We start from the raw sequence: 18,750 nt of genomic DNA, 5'->3' as shown, positions 1-18,750 counted from the left end.
TCACCGACACACAAAGCCATTGAGAAGATTGTTTTCGATAAAACTCTATCAAGAGATTTGAGGGGACTGACAGAATTCTGTCACACAGGAGGTTTGGAGGTGTTCCACAATATGTGCCTAAAGTACAGGCCACAGCGCTTGCATTTCAGCATACAGGGCATGAGACATAGGACTCTACTTGACGTCTTGGCCCATAACGAGAATCTCGGCCGTGAACAATCTAAGACTACGGGTAATGTAAGGATGCCTCACTACACTAAGGCCTTTTCAAAAAAGAAGTAAGCAATGGGTGATCAAACCAGTCTATGAGGAAATGGAGTTTGACTTTGTCAAAAGCCTTATTGTTGCTGTATTAGAGAAGCACAGATATGGAATTTTGAACGTTTCTGTGCAGAGCACTGATCCATTGCCACCCAACATTGCCACTGTGCCATGTCCACCGAAAGGAGAGCTGGTTGTGAAGTACAAATCCCAGTTTAAATAATTGTAATACGATTGTCTTTTTGTAAATAAATGTTATTGTACAGTGTACATACAAAGTACGCTAACCCTAACCCCTACCTTCACCATCCTGGGTGGCGAACAACCTGGATGTCATCTTTGAATTCTCTCTCTATTCACCTCATATTGCTGACCTTGTCTATATGTGTATGTATATATTTTTGTTGATGTAACTAATTTTCGCAATCTCTTATAAATGCTGGGCACTGTTAACCGAGGGGAGGCTTGCGTATTACAAATAATAAAACAAACAAACAATAAATCTCACTTTCAACTCAACTCCTCGGGTACTTTATACTTTCCCTGACCTTCCCCAAAAAATTAAAAGTCTCAATAGTTAGTGTTCTTTGGGGCTTCAAAGCTCGCAGACAGCGAGGACAAAATTGGGGGCCATAGAACGCGCCAATCGAGCCGTTGCAGATGGGAGAGAAGCCAGTTCGCATTTGCACATTGAGGTGCAGTACATAGATGGATTCAAAACTTCAAGTTCTCACAGATGGCTTTACTATGGGATGTTGCAAAGAAACAATGTATGCTCATTTCTAGTGAAGGTCAGCGGCTTTGATTTTCAGCTCGCGCTCTGAAGAGGCCCACAACTCGCACTGGCAGTATAAGGTTCTATTTTGTTTTTGACCTTGAGAGACAGGGACCATGCCGAAAGAACTTCATTTGAAGGGGGGGTGCAATAATGTAAGAGACGATAAGGCAGAAAATTCTGAAACTAGACCGAGTTTCATGTTAGTTCAGTATACGAAAAATCGTTGTCAAGAGCACAGTGGGATTTACGGACTGCATTACGCAGAGACACAATGGAAATTGCAAATATAATGTAAGTAACTCTTTATACGCTTTTATACTGGAATGAAGAATTAATGAATGGATGCGTGAATAAATGAATGAATGAAGAGCTAGGAAAACGTTTGTGGGATCGTCCTTGTAGCGGGCACATGGGCATGCAGATCCACATTCCACATGCATGTAGACAAAAAGTCGTTTCTCATTGTGTACTAACCTCGATTTATTTCGTTACTTTTCGCATTGATTTTAGAGCCGAACATACTCCATTGCACTATCCTTGAAAGCAAATAGTTTCAGCTCGGCCGTAATAAATAAAATGAATAATATTAATAAAGATCGGCTGGTGAGACTAATTATAAATGTTATGTTTTCAAAACAGGTAAACCCTTCCCTACTGCTACTGCCACCACTTTCAGACACCGGCAGATGGTTTTTTCAACCGCCAGCTGCAGCTTAATGTAAACAACTGCACCATTTTGATGATTTTATGGGACGATCGCCAAGGGCCCATATGTCCTTATGCTGTACTAGCGGCTAGAAGCAACATATCAACCTTTACGCTGGCCTAGTGCCTACTTGACGGAACAGCCTTCCAGTTCAACGTGCAACCAAAGTGCTTCTTTTAACGAAAACCAACAACCTGTGTACCATAAAGGAACAGCGCGTGACTCACGCTAAACTTTTACGGATTTGCGGATAGAGATAAAAGAAAATAAATGGCATTCGGAGTTCATATGGCAATTGCTGAATATTCTATAAACATTTAATGTCAAATAAATGTACTTTATCAAATGTACCGTGTTGCTGTTTGATTTTAAAGTACAGTTTCATATTCCGAATTGTGGCGTGCTGTGGTGTGAGTTGATCTGTGTTGGTTTCCGGGTCCTGTGTGAAGTCGTGTAGAAGACGACTGGGCGCGTTTGCCTACGCAGAACAGAAACGTCACGGAGAGAGGCGCAGAATATGAATGTTTTGATAATGTCAGGCTCAGGGGCGGGGGATATGATTTAGTGCCGCAAAAGCAGGTCAGCCAGGGCGATGGGGGAAATTATAGGATTATCACAAAATGGCGGCACCCTGATGCCTGTTTTCGCATGCGTTTAATGAACGAAAACTCGGGTAAGGTCCATAGGAAATTTTTCTAAAATCGAGCGACTTAGGCTTAAAAACACATGGCCGCCCGTAGGGGCAATACAAAATTTTGACCGAACCATTCCTTTAAGCAAGCCGTCGAGGCGTTCACACACCCAGTTCGCTTGTGGGTGAAAGGCACAGGATAATTTGTGTTGGATTCCCAGCAAGATTGTAATATGCTGGAACATCTCATTGGCAAAATGCGGGCCATTGTCAGACCGCAGGACCTCACACATGCCCCATTGTGAGAATAAATCCCGGACCAGGAATTTCACCACTCTAAGGGCGTAAGGATGAGAAAAGGCACAGCCCTCGATCCAATGGCAAAATGGACACACGGCCACTATCATGTATTAGTACCATTGGCAGACATGGATAATTTTGACATAGTCAAAGTGTCGGTGATGGAATGAACCTACTGAGCGAGGTATGGCTCTTCCCACTACCCTTAATGTATGACCTGCAGTATATTGTTTACACATCAAACAATTGATCATGTATTTGGCCACATGTTCCGCCAAGCTAGAACAGAACCATGTTTCTGCAATATGAGCGGCAAGCTCTTCCTTCCCTGTATGGGTTGGATAGAATAGTTGTGTCAGTGCTGTGTGCAATAATGCAAGTGGCATAACCACCTTCCCTGTATTGTTTGCTACCATAGAGCATCCATTGGAGACACCGTACATCCCCTCCTTAGCCATGGTTCCTTTTCCTCCCTGGGTGCAGCTCCTCCCCCAGAGCTCCATAATTTCTGTTGCTGGCAATACTTTGTTCCCCTCTTATAGTATCATAGTTCTTGCATAATCATGCATGTGTGATGAAGCCTACATTTCTAAAATGTACCCAAAGTAGGCAGTGTGTTTTGCCTCTGTGTCTGCTGTTTCATTACCCCTGGAGATAGGATCCTCCACTTCTTTGTGTGCTTGGTATTTCATGATTGCTATTCGTCTGGGAGATCTATGATGTCTACCAATCAGCCCAACAGGAGTGCGCGCTGCACTGGTTACCCATCAGCGCATCTGAAGCCCCTCCTCATTAAACGTCACAGCCCAGAATCACTGTGGATCTCATGTAGGCTGAATCTGAATACATTGTCACTTCCTTCTTCCTGCTACGCTGAAATGCCAATATTAAGGACACACAGTTTGCTGTTTGTGCTGAATAATCTAATGTCAGGCGTACGCTCGTCACTACCTCACTTGTCCCATCCTCTCTCATTCTCACAACTGCTGTCCCAGTATGTCTTTCCCCAGTCATCTGGTCAATTGTCGAAGACCCGTCAATATAGAGAACAACTACCCCCTCAAGTGCATCTTCCTGTACCTGCGAGTGTCACTAAATTCTACTAGGTTCACTGTGCAGTCATGTGCATAATCACCCGCCTGTAAATCATTGACGAGAAAGGTCACCATGTTGAAAAGTCTGCACCAGACCCAGGTGCAGGAAGATAGAACATGAAACTACCTCACCACCTAATGAGCCCAGCATCTCTCATCGCCCATGTCTTCTGCCATGAAATTGTCTTTGTACTTGGCCTCGCAGAGTATCCTTGTGCTTGAGAATGCACAGGAGTGAGGGCACACGCTATCGTGTCTAGAACTTCAAGTTCAAGCTCTATTTCTATCCTTGGCTCACGTGACAGGAGTTTTGCATCTTTTAAATGCTTGAAATTAATTAACGTTTGGCATCCTTTATGTTCTATCTTGCACCTGAATGCCAAAAGGTTCATCCTCTGCATACTCGTTCTTCTTCAGAATAGAGAGGTGACCTTGCTTCTTGAATATTGACTCCAGGCCAGGCAGCCTCACCAGGCAGCTTCATGAGCCTTTCTTTCTTGCTTCAATACAGTTTTCCATTTCAGCTTCAGGGGTTCTGGCATACTATATTCACAATACCAATGTCCAATTTCTGTACAGTGGTGGCTTCGCCTGCATTCTATTCACTACTCATAGCTAGCTTCTATGGTGACTTAATCTAGCTGGTGTTTCAGCGTCTGTACATTTATTTAACGGTTGTTTTCTGCAGCAGTTTGTGCACATGTAATCCTTTTTTATTGATATTTGAGAGTTCACTTGATCCTCTACTTTACAATTAGCCCTCTAGGATCCATACATCATCTTCAGCTAGTGTCCCGAGATGTTGTGTATCCTTTTTATGATGTCATCAGTTCACCCGTACAGCTTCTCCTTATACTCCTTCTTGGTTTTCCTCCTGTAATTTATCATCATGTCGAGGGAACATTCGGTAGGGTTGTCTCAATGGGTATCTTCTTTCAAACACTTGCTGCAGTATTTGTATTATGGCTAGTGTTAGACATGGTACAATCTCGTTTCTCCAATACAGGGGAGTGAGGGAGGTGGGATCTCCTGCATAGATACACTGCTGCTCCTCTACAAGTTGCTTCGGAGTGCCCCATGGAGAAGGAAGGGGTAAAGGTGGTTCTGAAACTTTACAGCCTTGGACCATTCTAGAACATTTAAGTTCAAGGGGGGTGGAGAGTGGGTATCTGGTAGAAGTGCATGATAGAAGTGCAAACAAGACTTGTTCGACGACTGAGCCCGCTGGCACAAGGCATGCTTAGTTCTTCCATATTGCATGATGAAAGAATATTTGTTGCCCAATACCATAAAGAGTGTTCTCTTGGAGCCAAATTTTAAACTGGTTTTGCCTCCCTCCTACCTCACATCTAAAAGTAAATATTTATTCTGTGACAGCTATCATCATAGTGGTCTCCCGGTTCTGAGGCTTTAACTGAGTGCATGTTGGGACCACAGCTGCGATATCTATGTTTTCATTTGTGTTGCTGTAAGGAAAAGGGGAAAGTGGGAAGAGATCTTGCAAGAATACAATACTAACAGGGCCATATCATGCAGTGGCAGGGGCCACACACTTAGGATAAAGGTACAAACACCTGGAGAACATACACATAAATGCATTTACATGCTGTATTCTAACCAAAGCCATGTCTCACTTCTCTGGCCTCAAGTTCTGTTTCAGCCAAAAAAAGACAAGTGTTTCTGGTGGCAACAGTGATGAGCAAAACATCCCTTCTCCAGCACCAAAAGGTAGTTGTGTGTCATCTGTGGTTGGAGTATAAGAAGCCATGCATGAGCCGCTTGGTTGGTTTGCGTGTAGTGTGTTTGAGCAAGGAAGGTGTGTATTTAGTGGGTAGGGTTAGTCACAGCTGCAGGGACACAAGAGAGCAGTTATTGTTTTGTTGCCCATGTTTCATAGGTGCCCTTTTGCCAATCACAACTTTATGTGGTATTTGGTGTTGCACTAGAAGTGAGGTCCACGTGTGAGCAAGTTTTGAGATATTCTAACACTCTTCACAGTGTGACTTGAATCTTTTATTCTTTTATTGTTTGAGACAACTGGGAACAAATTCACTGCGTTGTGATGGAGGGGAACTAGAATAGCATCCCTGGATGTTTGAGAGATGCCCAAATGGTGAACAGATGGTGTAGACTTGGGTCCAACTTTCTTGCTGGCATAAAATGCTAAGGGGTCTATGTTTACTGCATGGTATCTTAGTCAATTAGGTTTTGAAAAGCCATGTGCATTGAGTTTTCTGGAATCTAAGATGTTGCTCGATTGTGCAGATTTCCCTGGACAGAGTGATCCAGCATTTGGAACACTTCAGAGTTGTTGGAAAAAGACAATCCTCTGTATGTCTCTAGTGTAGCGTGTGGTCTCTAGTAGTACACCATCACTGGATCTAAGTGTCATTTGTGGTTGGTATTGGAGGAGCTTTTCTTGAAGGAATTACGTCACATTTGCCCTTAAGATATCTTTGTGCAATTCAGAATTCTTTGACATGGATTCTTTTTTTGAACAGTACAAAATGAAGGACTCTTAGAGATGGTTTTATGTTGTCACACCTTTTAAATCTGAGTAGCAGTCTTTCTGCTCTGTTCTCAATCTATTGAAGTTCCTTTAAGAGAAAATCTGGCATGCCAAGTTATATGCTGTTGGCATATTTGATTATTGATGAAAAACAGAGATATGACGATAAGGGTTTGGTGCAGGGGGGTGAGAAATGGAATTATGTGTCTGTTTGAGCAACAAAGCATTTCTTTACTGGCATATTGATTTGTGATTCGAGGGTTAGTCCATTGTCCATGAGGATTCCGAGAATTTTGAACAATCTTGAACACTTTTTGGGCAGGTACCCATTAGGTCCAAGGTAATGGTACTTCAGGTGCACCCTTTGGTAAAACAATCATGATTTCCTCTCCAGGTTGAGTTTTGCATTGTTCATCTTTAAGTATATGCACAATTGTGCGAGGCAGTTGGTGAAGCATTTGCCATTTTTGCTCTTTTTTTTAGGGATGACATGGGTGTTATCCATGTAGTTGTAGTCGGTGGGTTTGTGCTATATAATAAGCCTAATAAGTGGGACCATGTACATGTTGAAAAGTAGGGGTAATAGGCTCGATCCCTGGGGGGCACCAGAAGTTATTTTTGTGAGTTGGAACTTAAAGCGGCAAGCCAGGGGATTCTTGTCCGATCCACGAGGAAAGACCTCCTCTGCTGTTCTATCCATGAAAAAATACCTCCTCTGCTGTAGCAATATGTTCGGTACACCCACTTCTTCCAGTTTCCTTATTAATGATCCATGATTGAAAGTGTCAAAAGTAAATGGGATATCTAAGAGTAGGGGGGCCTGGTGAGTTTAGACAAGTGATATCTATGTTCCCCTCATTGGTCTGAATACAATTTGTGTGTGATCCATGATGTTTTTGGACTATGCGTTTTCCAGGATTTTAACACATACCTTCCTTTCCAGGAATTTAGCTAAGTAAGTTATATTGGAGAGTGGTCAGTAGATAGGGTCATACATTTTCTGATGGTACTTTTGAGGAATGGTTTAATGTATGCAATTTTCAAAGATCTAAGCATGTTTCTGGATTCCAGCAAATAGTTCATTAGTTTGCAAAAGTAGTGTGCTGGAGTTTCTTTGATGAAAATCTCTTTGTAGATGTCCGTGGACAGGCATTTGCTGGGCAACCTACTTTCTTACAACCAGTTTCTTAAAGCCTGCTTCTATGATTGGTTTCAATCGCTTGAGCGACGGAGTTGTTTTTGTGTGCCGTTGTGAGGAATCTCCTCATTTATGTCAGTTTGTACTGCGTCTAGGGCTTGCTGAATGTTTTGCCCTTTATTTTGGAATTGGTTAGTGATATCATCGGCCACTTTCTAAGAGGGTGTTGATGCCATGCTAAAGGAGGTGCCATTTCTAATTTCCTGTATGATTTGGGACATGTCTTTCACTAGGCGAGATGCCATATTGATGTGTTCTGTGTAGTGAGGATTTGTGGCCTTTAATATTGTTGCTTTGTAGAGTTGACTCTGTCGCTGATACGCAGCTTTGTCCTACTCATTGTGATGTTTCCTCCAAGCTTGTTCTAGTTTCCACTTTGCTTTCTTCATGTTTCATAGTTTGCAGATAAACCACCTCAATGTTGTTTTTACTTGTTCTAAAAGGGTGCTACATTTCAGTGGCTTAACAATGTCCAATGTCTCTGATATCCATTGCTGGACCATGTCTATATTTTCCACTGGGAGAAAGAGGACGAATTCATGTGTATTTAGCTTGGTATCATCCAATAGCATGCCATGTTCCCCTATGCTCTGAATTTTACAGCTTCTCCTTGCAATTGTAGTTTGCCCTTTGTGAGTCGGGGGCCTGCAAGTTGGTGTATTGATAACAAAAGATACCATGAGGTGATTTATCTATAGAGCATTGATGGGACACATATTTTTCAGAGAAATTTGCATTGAGTCTATTCCCAGCAGAATGGTTTGCTCATTTAAACATTTTTTTTAAGAAGAACTTTGGCCATGTAGAAACTCAAAGATTGAACAAAGCTTTGATTGTCTTCCTCGAAACCAGAGATTCAAATCTCCAGGAATGATTAGGTGCATGTGTTTCACCATGAGGTTAGCTACTGTATATAAGAGACCTACTGTGAACGTGGGGTTATAGGAAGGCTCTCTGTATATGAGCAGAACAGAAATGTTATTTTGATAGTTGAGGATGGGATGGATGAGGAGTGCTTCACAGTATGTGATGTCTATTGGTGGCACTTATTCTGAGGTGCTCCAAGTATACCATAATTATCCCTCTACCTCTTTCATCTATTCAGTTGGCTTGGAATAATTCGACATTGTTTGGGATGGTGTTGTGATCAACCACTGTGTAGTTCTCTAATTACCATGTTTCTGTAATGAATATAATGTTGATGACTCCTTTACTGAGGATCTTGTTCTCTGTTGTGTGCGCAGACATAGAGCAGGTGTTGATCAGTTTGAAGAGTAACATATTCTCTGCTGCTGGATCCAATGTTAATGTAGTTTGCGACCTTATCAGGCTCATGTTGTTGTGGGTTGTCTTATCCTCTCTGTTGGCGGGATGCAGATTATCAGGAGTTGGGGTGACTGTTTGATTGAGACTGGTTCATCGCTATATAGTTTTAGTGGGTCAGGTGCTGGGTGCCTATGATAATTTCTCTTGTTGTGTTTGTCTAGGCTTACATTTTTGATAGTTGAATGCACCAGTCTTTTGTGATAAAGTATGTGTCTTGGTTGAAACGTTCTCTTAGTGCTCTGTGATCTCCGTGGCTTGCATTGAGGAAGTCATATTTCCCCTCTCAAAAGGCTGAGGGATTTACGACTATGTGCAATCCATATTGCACATGGGTCCTATGTCGCCTTCTGTTGGTTCTGCTTGTATTGTTGTTTTCTGCACATTTCCATCTGACCTCTTGTCCAATGTGTGTTGGTCAGGTTGATACATTGAGAGTGTAGCGTGAGATGTAGAGTTTCTGGTCTTGGCTGAGGATTATCCCTCCCATATGTGTATTGGTTTCAATTGAAGTGTTGTGTAACTGAGAGGATCAGTGGTTTGTCAGATGCTGTTTCTTATATTGTAGTTATAGTTGTTTGCTTCTTCTCTTCTTGTCCATCTGTCTTTCATTGGCTAGGCATTCTGAAATGAATTGCCTATGGTGACTGGATCGAAAAAATTGAGCAACAGATGTTTAGTGCCCAATTCACTGTTATAGGTTTAAATTTGGATTCTAATTGCTGAAATATTAGGGTGTGTCTTCCAGTGATGAGGCCAACCAGGGTAAAGTAGGGGTGCATTTTCAAGAGATCATTGAATGGGGGTGGATGTTGTCATTAGTCTAGTAATGCTTAAGGAATCTAGCTGTGCAAAGCAGCCTGTACACAGCTATTCTTGCATTGCTGTAAATAATGCAGTTGTGCAGCAAATAATATAGCTGTGCACTGGATTAATCTGATTCTATCTGTAGGAAATACATTTGGTAAATCGAGATGAATCTGGCTTTTTAAAAGTCAATCTATCTGCGGAGCAATTATTCTGGGTGTGCAACAGTTCATCTAGCTGTCTAAAAATAGCAAGCTAGCTGTGCAACTAAATTTAGACAAGATGAATCAATTAATCTAGCTGTGCATAAATCCGACTAGCTGTGGAAAGGATTAATCTAGCAACAAGAATGAAACGATCTAGCTGCAACAACCACTTTAGTTGGGCTGTCAAAAATCTAGCTATACACCAATTACACAAGCTGTGCAACTAATCAATTCAGATGTACAGAATAAATTACTCCAAATACAATAATCCGTCTAGCAGGGCATTATGTTTATCTGGCTGTGTAATACATACATATCTATGTGCAGAATAGATTAGTCGAGCTGCAGAAATTGTTTTAGATGTGCACACAGTTAATATCGATGTGCATAAAATGAATCTAGCTGGTTAGCAATCAAATTAGATGTGCAGGGAACTAATGTAGTTGTTCGCAGAGACATGATGTAGCTGCAGCAGTCAGTTTAGCTTTGTTTGAATGGTGCATCTAGTGGCACAGTGAATCAATTTATCTGCAACAATCAATGTGGCTTTGGATAAAACCAAACCAAATAGCTGTGTATTTGGGGCTAATCTAGCTGAATAATGAATTAAACTATCTTTGCAATGAATAAATCAAGCTACAAAAAGAATTAGTCAAGTTACAACAATTAGTTTAGCTGTGCTTAAAGTCAACATAGCTATGCAATAAATGAATCTAGCAGTGCAGTAAATTAAACTAGCTGTACATAAAATTATAAGAAGCTGTGCTTAAAAATGGTCTGCTTGCAACAATCACACTGGATGTGCTTAGAGTCAATCTAGCAGTACAACAATTAAACTAGTATTGTGGTAAGTTAATCTACGTTTGTATACAAGTTATTCATACTTTGAAAGTAGATATTTTAGGTGAAACAGTCAATCCAGTGATGCATACATCGATCTAGTTGTGCATGATCAGCAATCAACATGGATGTGGTTAAATCCACTTATGCAGCAATTCATCTAGAAGTGCATACATATTAAGCATGCTCCAAAAGGATGTATTCCTGATGCAGCAATCAATCTAGTTGTGCATAAAAGTCAATCTAGCTGTGCAACAAAAATAATAGCTGTGTAATAAATTATTCTAGTTGTGCATACAAATACAGTTAGCTGTGCAACAACTTAGTGTGCCTACAACAATCAATCTGGCTGTGCCCAAAGTCAAAATAGGTGTGCAATAATTAAAGTAGCTGACAAATAAACTGATCAATCTAGCCGTTCAGATAGCACAGTGAGCTAAGTGCTTGCCCCTGATATCTGTGCACAGCCTGCTGTGAGAGATTTGAGTTCCATCAGGATCAACTCAGCCTTTCATCCATCTGAGGTCAATACATTGAGTACCATTGTGTGGGATAATTATGTCTTCTCTTATTTCAACGCTCTGAGACCTATGGGGTGCAGCACTATATGAGAAATGTATTATTACCTGTGCATAAAAAAATCTTCTAGCTTTTAATAAAAAATATGTAACTAGATGCAACAATCACTATGGCCAAGCTTCAATTCATTCTAGTGGAGCAGCAGTTAAACTGGTACCACATACAAAATATTCTAGTTGTACATATGGTTTATTGTACCTGAAACAATCCCTTTAACTAGGTTTGAAGCTAATCTAGCTCATCACACTAAGTGAAATAGATTAAACAAACTGTACATGAAAATGAATCATGCTAAAAAAAAAGGCACAGTCCAGCTACACTTAATCTCATTGTGAATAAATCTATCTAACTGTACAAAAAACGTATTTTACTTTCAACAATCAATGTGGCTGCATGCCATGTCAATCTAGTAATACAACAATTAAACTAGCTCAACATAAAATGTAGCCAGACATTCATACAAATTAATCTAATACAAAAACCAATATGGCTGTAGTTAATGTCAATATTGCTGTACAACAATAAAACTAACTCTGTAATAAATTAATTTAGCTCTGCATACACATCAATCTAGCGTTGCGTAAAATATCAACTTGCTGCCACAGTCAATATGACCATGCCTATTGTCAATTAAGTTGTGCAGCAATTAAACTAGCTGTACATACAATTAATGTATCTGTACATAAAAATGAATCAAGCTACAACAATCAGTATTGCAAGTCAATTTAGCTGTGCAACAATTAAACTCACAGTACAGTGAAACGAATTAATGTAACTGTACCTACAATGTAATCTGCTTTGCATATAAATGTAATGGTCAATTTAGCTGTAAAACCATTAAACTAGCAGTACAATAAATAAGAATATGGTGCACATAAATGTATAATGTTACAAAAGGAATTGATGTAGCTACAACAAGTAGTCATGCTGTGCATAAGTCAACCTATCTGTGCATAGAATAATAAATTAGTTGCATCAATCAATCTGCCTGTTCTTAAAGTCAGTATAGGTGTGCATTAATTAAACTAGCGTCATATAAAAGTAATCAAGCTGAGCATAAAATGTATTAAAGTGACAACAACAAAACTGGCTGTACTTAAATTCATTGTGGTTATGCAACAATTAAACTAGTTTAGTAATGCATTGATTTAACTATGTATAAAATGCAATCTAAATGTGTAAAAGAGTTGTAACAATCAATCCAGATATGTATACGACAATCCAGCTCTGTATAAAATATAATCTAGCTGCAACTATCAATATGTCAATCTAATTGTGCGACAGTGAAAATACCAGAATAAAACAATAATATTGCTGTGCTTAAACCGTTCTGGCTGTGTAACAATTTAACTAGCTGTTAAATCAAATAAGCAAACTTTGCATAAACATAACTACAGCAGGGGATAAACATTAAACTGGCTGCAACAATCAATCAAGCTGTGCCACAATTAATCTAGCTGTGCATAGACGTTAATTATCATACATAAGAGATGAATCTAGTTTCAACAAAATATCTTGCTCTGATTAAATGTATCTGGTTGCAAAATCAACTAATCTTGCCTCCACACGTCATGTAGCGCCGTGTGAGAAACAGTCTAGAAGTACCTTACAATAAAGTAACTGAAATAGTTATCATTGTATTCGGTGAGCAAAGCAGGATGAGGTGAGTCATCCTCTTTAACCTGGCAGTTGGTCAATTCGCTAGGCTGGGGGATGTCAGTGGGGCAACGGTGCCAAGCAGACAGTCAAAAAATGTGTCACCCTTTGCCCTCCACCGGCTACACGGGTGGACTGCCATGGGAACTTGAATTTGAGGCCTTATTAGGTCATGTTATGTTATATGGAATTTATACAGCACCTATTGCCATTGGTATGGCCTTGAAGCATTGTGGGGATGAACGCCCTTCGTGGGACCGTAGTCCGAGACGTGAAATGTGAAGGGAGGATTCTAAGCCCGCACAGAGAGAGTAGAGAGTCACTGATAGCAGCCCATAGGAATCAGATGAGAGGATGGGTGCTGTGTCAGACTATCAGGAGAGCAAGAGAGTCATGGAGGCTGATTATGTGTACAGCTGGACAGAATCTTTTCATAGGAGTCAGCTGCATTCTATTGGAAGTGGTGATGTGTGTTTTGGTGGGTGAAGTCGAACTGTGATTGTTGCAGATGTATGTGGGTGGCTGGCTGCCCCCCGGGAGGGATACAGCTAATGTGATGAAGTGATAGACGTAACAGTCAATCGAGGCTGGCATCTAGTTACAACAATGTCTTGCAGAGCATATCCTAAGGTCTGACTGGAATCCTTTCCATGGGGCTAGGTACCACTTTGCTGACCCATCCGGTTTCCCCGCATTCTAGTCTGGTTGTTAATATTTCACCCAGGCGGTGGACAAGGCTATTCATGAAGCAGAAGGGAAAAGCCAAGTTTTGAGAGCCTTCCGGAAGGCGAGGTTGTCCTCTATATGGCGGATGGTAAGTGGAATTGAGTTCCAGATGGTGGGACTTGGACTGAGAACGATGAACCCCTTAACTTGATTGATGTTGTCACTGGAATGACGGGGAGATATGCTGTGCTTTATCACAGGTTGCTGGTGTCCCCGTAGCATGTGGGTCTGTGTTGCAGATATTCTGGTCCTGTATTGTGGAAAGCTCGGTGGGTGATGCACATTGCCTTGAAGGTGGATCATAGCCGGATCAGCAGCCAGTGAAGGAGCCGGTGGGTGGGAGTGATGTGTTCTCTAGAGCTTAGGGAAAAGAGCAGCCATGCTGCAGTGTTTTTTACCCATTTCATTTGTTATGTGAGGGCCCTGCGGTATAAGTCGTTAGCATAGTCTAAGCGTGAAAGGACAAGAGCAGCGATTGCTGCGACTTTGTGTGTGAAGGTCAGGAAAAGAGAAGATGAGTGCGGAGAGGGGGCTCAGGTAGAGGTTAAAGTGCATGCAAAGTCATCAAATGATTGAAGGGAAGAGTCGACCAAACAGAGGCAAAGAAGAGGGTAAAGGAAGGTGAGCGAATGGGTGAAAAGCATAGATGTTGGCAGGGAAAGAAACAGATATGCAGGCCCAAGGGAGGCAGGTTCAACTCACCAGAGGACAATGTTTCAGATGTGATGTCTGTGCAATGGAGAATACGCACTTCAAGAGAGGCTGCGGCTTTCTTTATTCCAGGTCACGTGACCCTCAAAGATAGCGTAGAATGATATGCATCCAATGTATGCTTAGAACCCATCTGCTCCTGGTTATACTGTGCTTCTTTGACCCCTTCTCTGCTCCTGCTTCTGTAACCTCAGCAGAAGGCGTGGACTTGCCTACTTCGCACGTGCCTTTCTCTTTTGACGGGATGCAAAGCTCTCCGCCCCTGCAGCCTGTTGCAATGTGATAATGTGTTTTGGTGTGCAGCCATGTGTTGGCTCACTAATGCAACGCTACCCTTTGAGCATTTGCACATTGTGCCGTACACTTTTAGCAGTGCAGATGCTCTAAACAGTTTCCACAACCACACTGTAACACTCTCGGCACAAACGTGCTGCAGTGGCATGTTTATTTTAATCCACTTGAGAAAGTGTATCAAGTGGTGAGTGATCAGAGTGCCTTGGGAACGTGCAGACTCCAGGCCAATTTGTTTTATTTTTTTGTAAAATGCTAATGCTAAGCTCACATTTTAACCAAGGCATAATAAATATATCCCCTCTATCGAACGGCTGGGGCCTACGTGAACATTGATAGAGAGGGAACCAGTGTATGGGCTTTTTGGTAGAACAAATGAATTCAATTTAAAAAAAAATAAGGATTTCTCAACAGCCCCAGTTTAAACTGCTTCTTGTATCTCCTGGGAAAGGCTGGTGAATCTTTAATTTGTTCTTTTGGAAATCTTCCAGCTTAAGTTGCCTCTTCGTGAGCAAGGACAGGTGCTAATTAGTTTTTGGAAAGAAACAAGGAAGTGGGGGGGGCGGATTTGTGTGAATCCCTAAAGTTGCTGATGGGAGCCCTTCAGGATGCTTGGTGCTGCCACCGTAGATTTATATACAGGCCTTTCACAAAAAGCTTCTCTGAGTGGCCATTTTCTCGCCATACAGGAGGCCATCCATGTGAATGCATGGGCCCCAAACTAAATCCCAGGACACTTGAGAGATGAACATCCCTATTAAGCCAGTGTCTGCACAGTCGTTATGGCTAATAAGGAGGTTTGTAACACTCATAGACCACCATTTTGCTAAAAGTGGCAGCTGTGATAGATTCAAACCACGCCATGCCAGGAAACCGTGTCTCACTGCCTTGCAGAGGAAGGCGCGCTGCTGTGCCATCTCAAACCTGACCAAGGGCTGTATCAGCCTTCTAATGCATCCCCAGGATGAGTTGGAGTCATTGCTGACCTGGAGCCAGCTTGCTGTTTTGGGCCCAAGTGTCACAAATGCTTGGAACAGGAATTGTGAATGCAAGGCTGGCAGGTGGAACGCGGCAGATGGAATCATGTGGGTTTGAACAGGTCTCTTCTGTAGACTGATAAGACAGCATCTCAAAGCTAAGGAGACACACTTCCAGGCATTGCCCTGTGTAGGTACACAAGTGGTGGTGCGCAGCAGCACAGTGCGACACATGCAACGTGGCCTCTGGTCATCCTTCTCTAATGTTGCATCTACTAATCCTTATGGCGTTGTGGCAGGCCATCTTTCTTTATCAGACTGTTCCATCATCTAAGGTTGGCTCTCTATGAGTCCAATCAGATTCCTGCATCTGCAAAAATGTATTTCTCCTTTGAGCACCTTTGTACTTGCCACCTCTAAAATAGTTATCGGTCGCATCTTCAACATTTTGGTTGATGATTCATTCAACCCTAATAGCGCCACTGCTTTGCAAAATGTGGAAAGGCTTAGTAGGGTCCCATTCATCAACAGGCTCACTGATTCTGCCAGACATATTCTTGGCCTTTGTTCAGCGCAATCTACAACTAGATCAATGATTTCACGTCCATATTCATATTGTTGATGCTTTTTCATTCATTTGTCACCTGCTCAACCTGCCACCCTCCTGCACTGCCTCCAGGCCACCCCTTTCACTGGGGACTGTACCTGTACCCATACAGTCCCCTACCCCCCATTTTCTTCTTTTTCTGCACTTATCCAACTTACCCAGTCTGCTGCCGTAAATACAGCACTTGCCACTTGCTGACTGCACTTCCACTGTTTATTGCCTCTATTATCAATTTATTTCTATTTATTATTATCTGTTTCTCCTCTACCCCACACTCTCCACTCTCCCCCTTCCATGCACTTTTCCCCTTTCCATTTCCCATGCACTTGCGCGTTTTCAATGTCACTGGGCCTAGTAAGATCGTTGTTGTGTTCTCTCCTGTTCCCCTCCCTTGCCTTGTCGCGCTCTGAAACACTTGTGTATGAGCACGATACAAATAAAATTTCACATCATATCATATCATGTTTCACTTCTCCTGAATATATGCACTTTCCCATCCATGAAAAAGATCCCATGCCACAGTAACTGATACAACCCCTTTACTGACCCTTTTGTGCACTACTGTCACACTTGAGACAACTGCGCTTAACATTTGAATACCTCGTTCTATTCGTCTCTTATCTTCTGGCCCAAAACCACATAATGTTCCACTATACCTAAATTTAAATCGCTTGTTAAAAAGTCAGAAAGACAAGAGCATGTGTCATAATTATAACTGTTCTTTTATAACGTGCTTGATACCAGCGAGCGATTTCTAAGCACAGGATCCGGATTCGAACCTGTGCGGCACTGCGTTGTCTTGCTTTCAAAACAAATGCGTTGCCCCTGAGCTATCTTTCATCCAATGTTGAAGATATAATTGTCAATTAAACTCAACTTAATAGTGATGAATCAGCCATCAGACAGAAAAAAACACTATTTTGTAGCCAAATAAAGTCCAATGCTAGCAACAAACTGGACATCTCTCCTGTAATAAAGGAACTATCTAATCCCCCGGAGCTGTTGATTGCCATCTCCCCTTCACTTAAATTACGTGAAAAATGACCTATTTTTTCAAGAAATATGTGGCCATTTGTGCCAATTTTTCGCTTGTTTGTCCATCTCACCCCTGGCTTCCTCTACTCATACCCCTCTCCTTCTCATTGTGCGTTCAGCCTCTTTTGTCTTGACACACTTCTACACCAAATTTCTTGAATCAATTCGAATCCCTCTTGACACCCCATCACAATTCTTAAACTGGCGTCTACAGCCCTCACTCAATATCTCTTGCACACTCTCAGTCCCCCTCTCCTGATAAAAGGCCCAATGTACTTAAACATGCCACCACCACTCCCCTTCCTAAAGAAATCCTTCATTGGGTCCTTTTGTACACTTTTAGCACCCCATATTTGTTTGCCCCCGCCCCAGCTAAGATTTTAGAAGTCTCGGTCACCTTCTAACTGCATGCCTTCTTAGAATCACAACTGCTGTTACATCTTTATCAAGGTTGCTTCTGCCCAGGCAGGGGCACCGAAGATGCCCTCACAACAAGGCTGACATCGGGACGGCTTCACTCTGGCGGGGATACAAGGCCCTGCCCAAGATTGGACTTGTTCATTTCTTTTTAACCACCTTCAGGCAGTTTCTCTTCCTCCCCTTTACATCGACTCTTCGGTTCTCGTATTGTCCCTTAGGACACTTCTCTCTGATTAATATATTCATCTAGATCCTTGTGGTCTTTAATCAGTCCTATGGATTCAGTTTCTTATCCTATGGACATGATGCACAAATCCTGATCCACTTATCTGGGAACTTGGGGCATGGTGTATTACTTTCAGTCTTGAGTGAGTGCAGCATCTAATTGGATACCCTGAAATTCGCTAAAACTTAATTCTGAAAAAACATGGTTGTTGGAGGTGCTCCATCACTTTGGAATTATCTCTTCTGGCCTTCTGGCATTCTAGATTGCCATCCGCCATCCCATCCATATGAAATGCTCAAGACCCCCCTCGTCACCCTCAGATTAGTTGTTCTACTTCATCCTGCTACTCGTGGCATCACCTTCTTTAGCAAATTCTTCCACATCATACTCACTCTGCTAGCACCTCTGATGTTATGGCTCTGGCCCAGTCACATCTGAACCACAGGAATGCACTTTACCTGAGCTAAGCAACTTCTTGTTTAACTCACCTAAAGTGTATATGGAAATCTGCTCCATGGTGTATTACTGGTCTAAATAAATATTTCTCTAGTGCTCCCCAGATTCTATTGGTTAGTTATTTGGCTTAGGATCCTTTTCAGGGTGTTGTGTATTGTCCATTGTGATGAATGAACTTCTAGGGTACCGGTGGTCATGGGATGAATATCGGTTTCTAAACCATCAATCTGCCCCACACCTCTAGTACACCAGAAAGGATCCGAACAGATTGGAAGCACAAGTCAATTATAAACCTCCTTGTCCAATTTTGGTAATGTGGTTGGAACGGCAGGCTTATGTCTGAAAGGTCGTGGATCATTGGTAGTTGCAACACAGCAAAAACCCAATTATTAGCAAATGACAAAAGCGACTGT

The sequence above is a fragment of the Ambystoma mexicanum genome, chromosome 3q, assembly GCF_040938575.1.
Source record: "Ambystoma mexicanum isolate Mex_15411 chromosome 3q, UKY_AmexF1_1, whole genome shotgun sequence".
In the NCBI taxonomy this organism is placed as follows: domain Eukaryota; kingdom Metazoa; phylum Chordata; class Amphibia; order Caudata; family Ambystomatidae; genus Ambystoma; species Ambystoma mexicanum.
Note: the sequence above shows the minus strand (reverse complement) of the source record.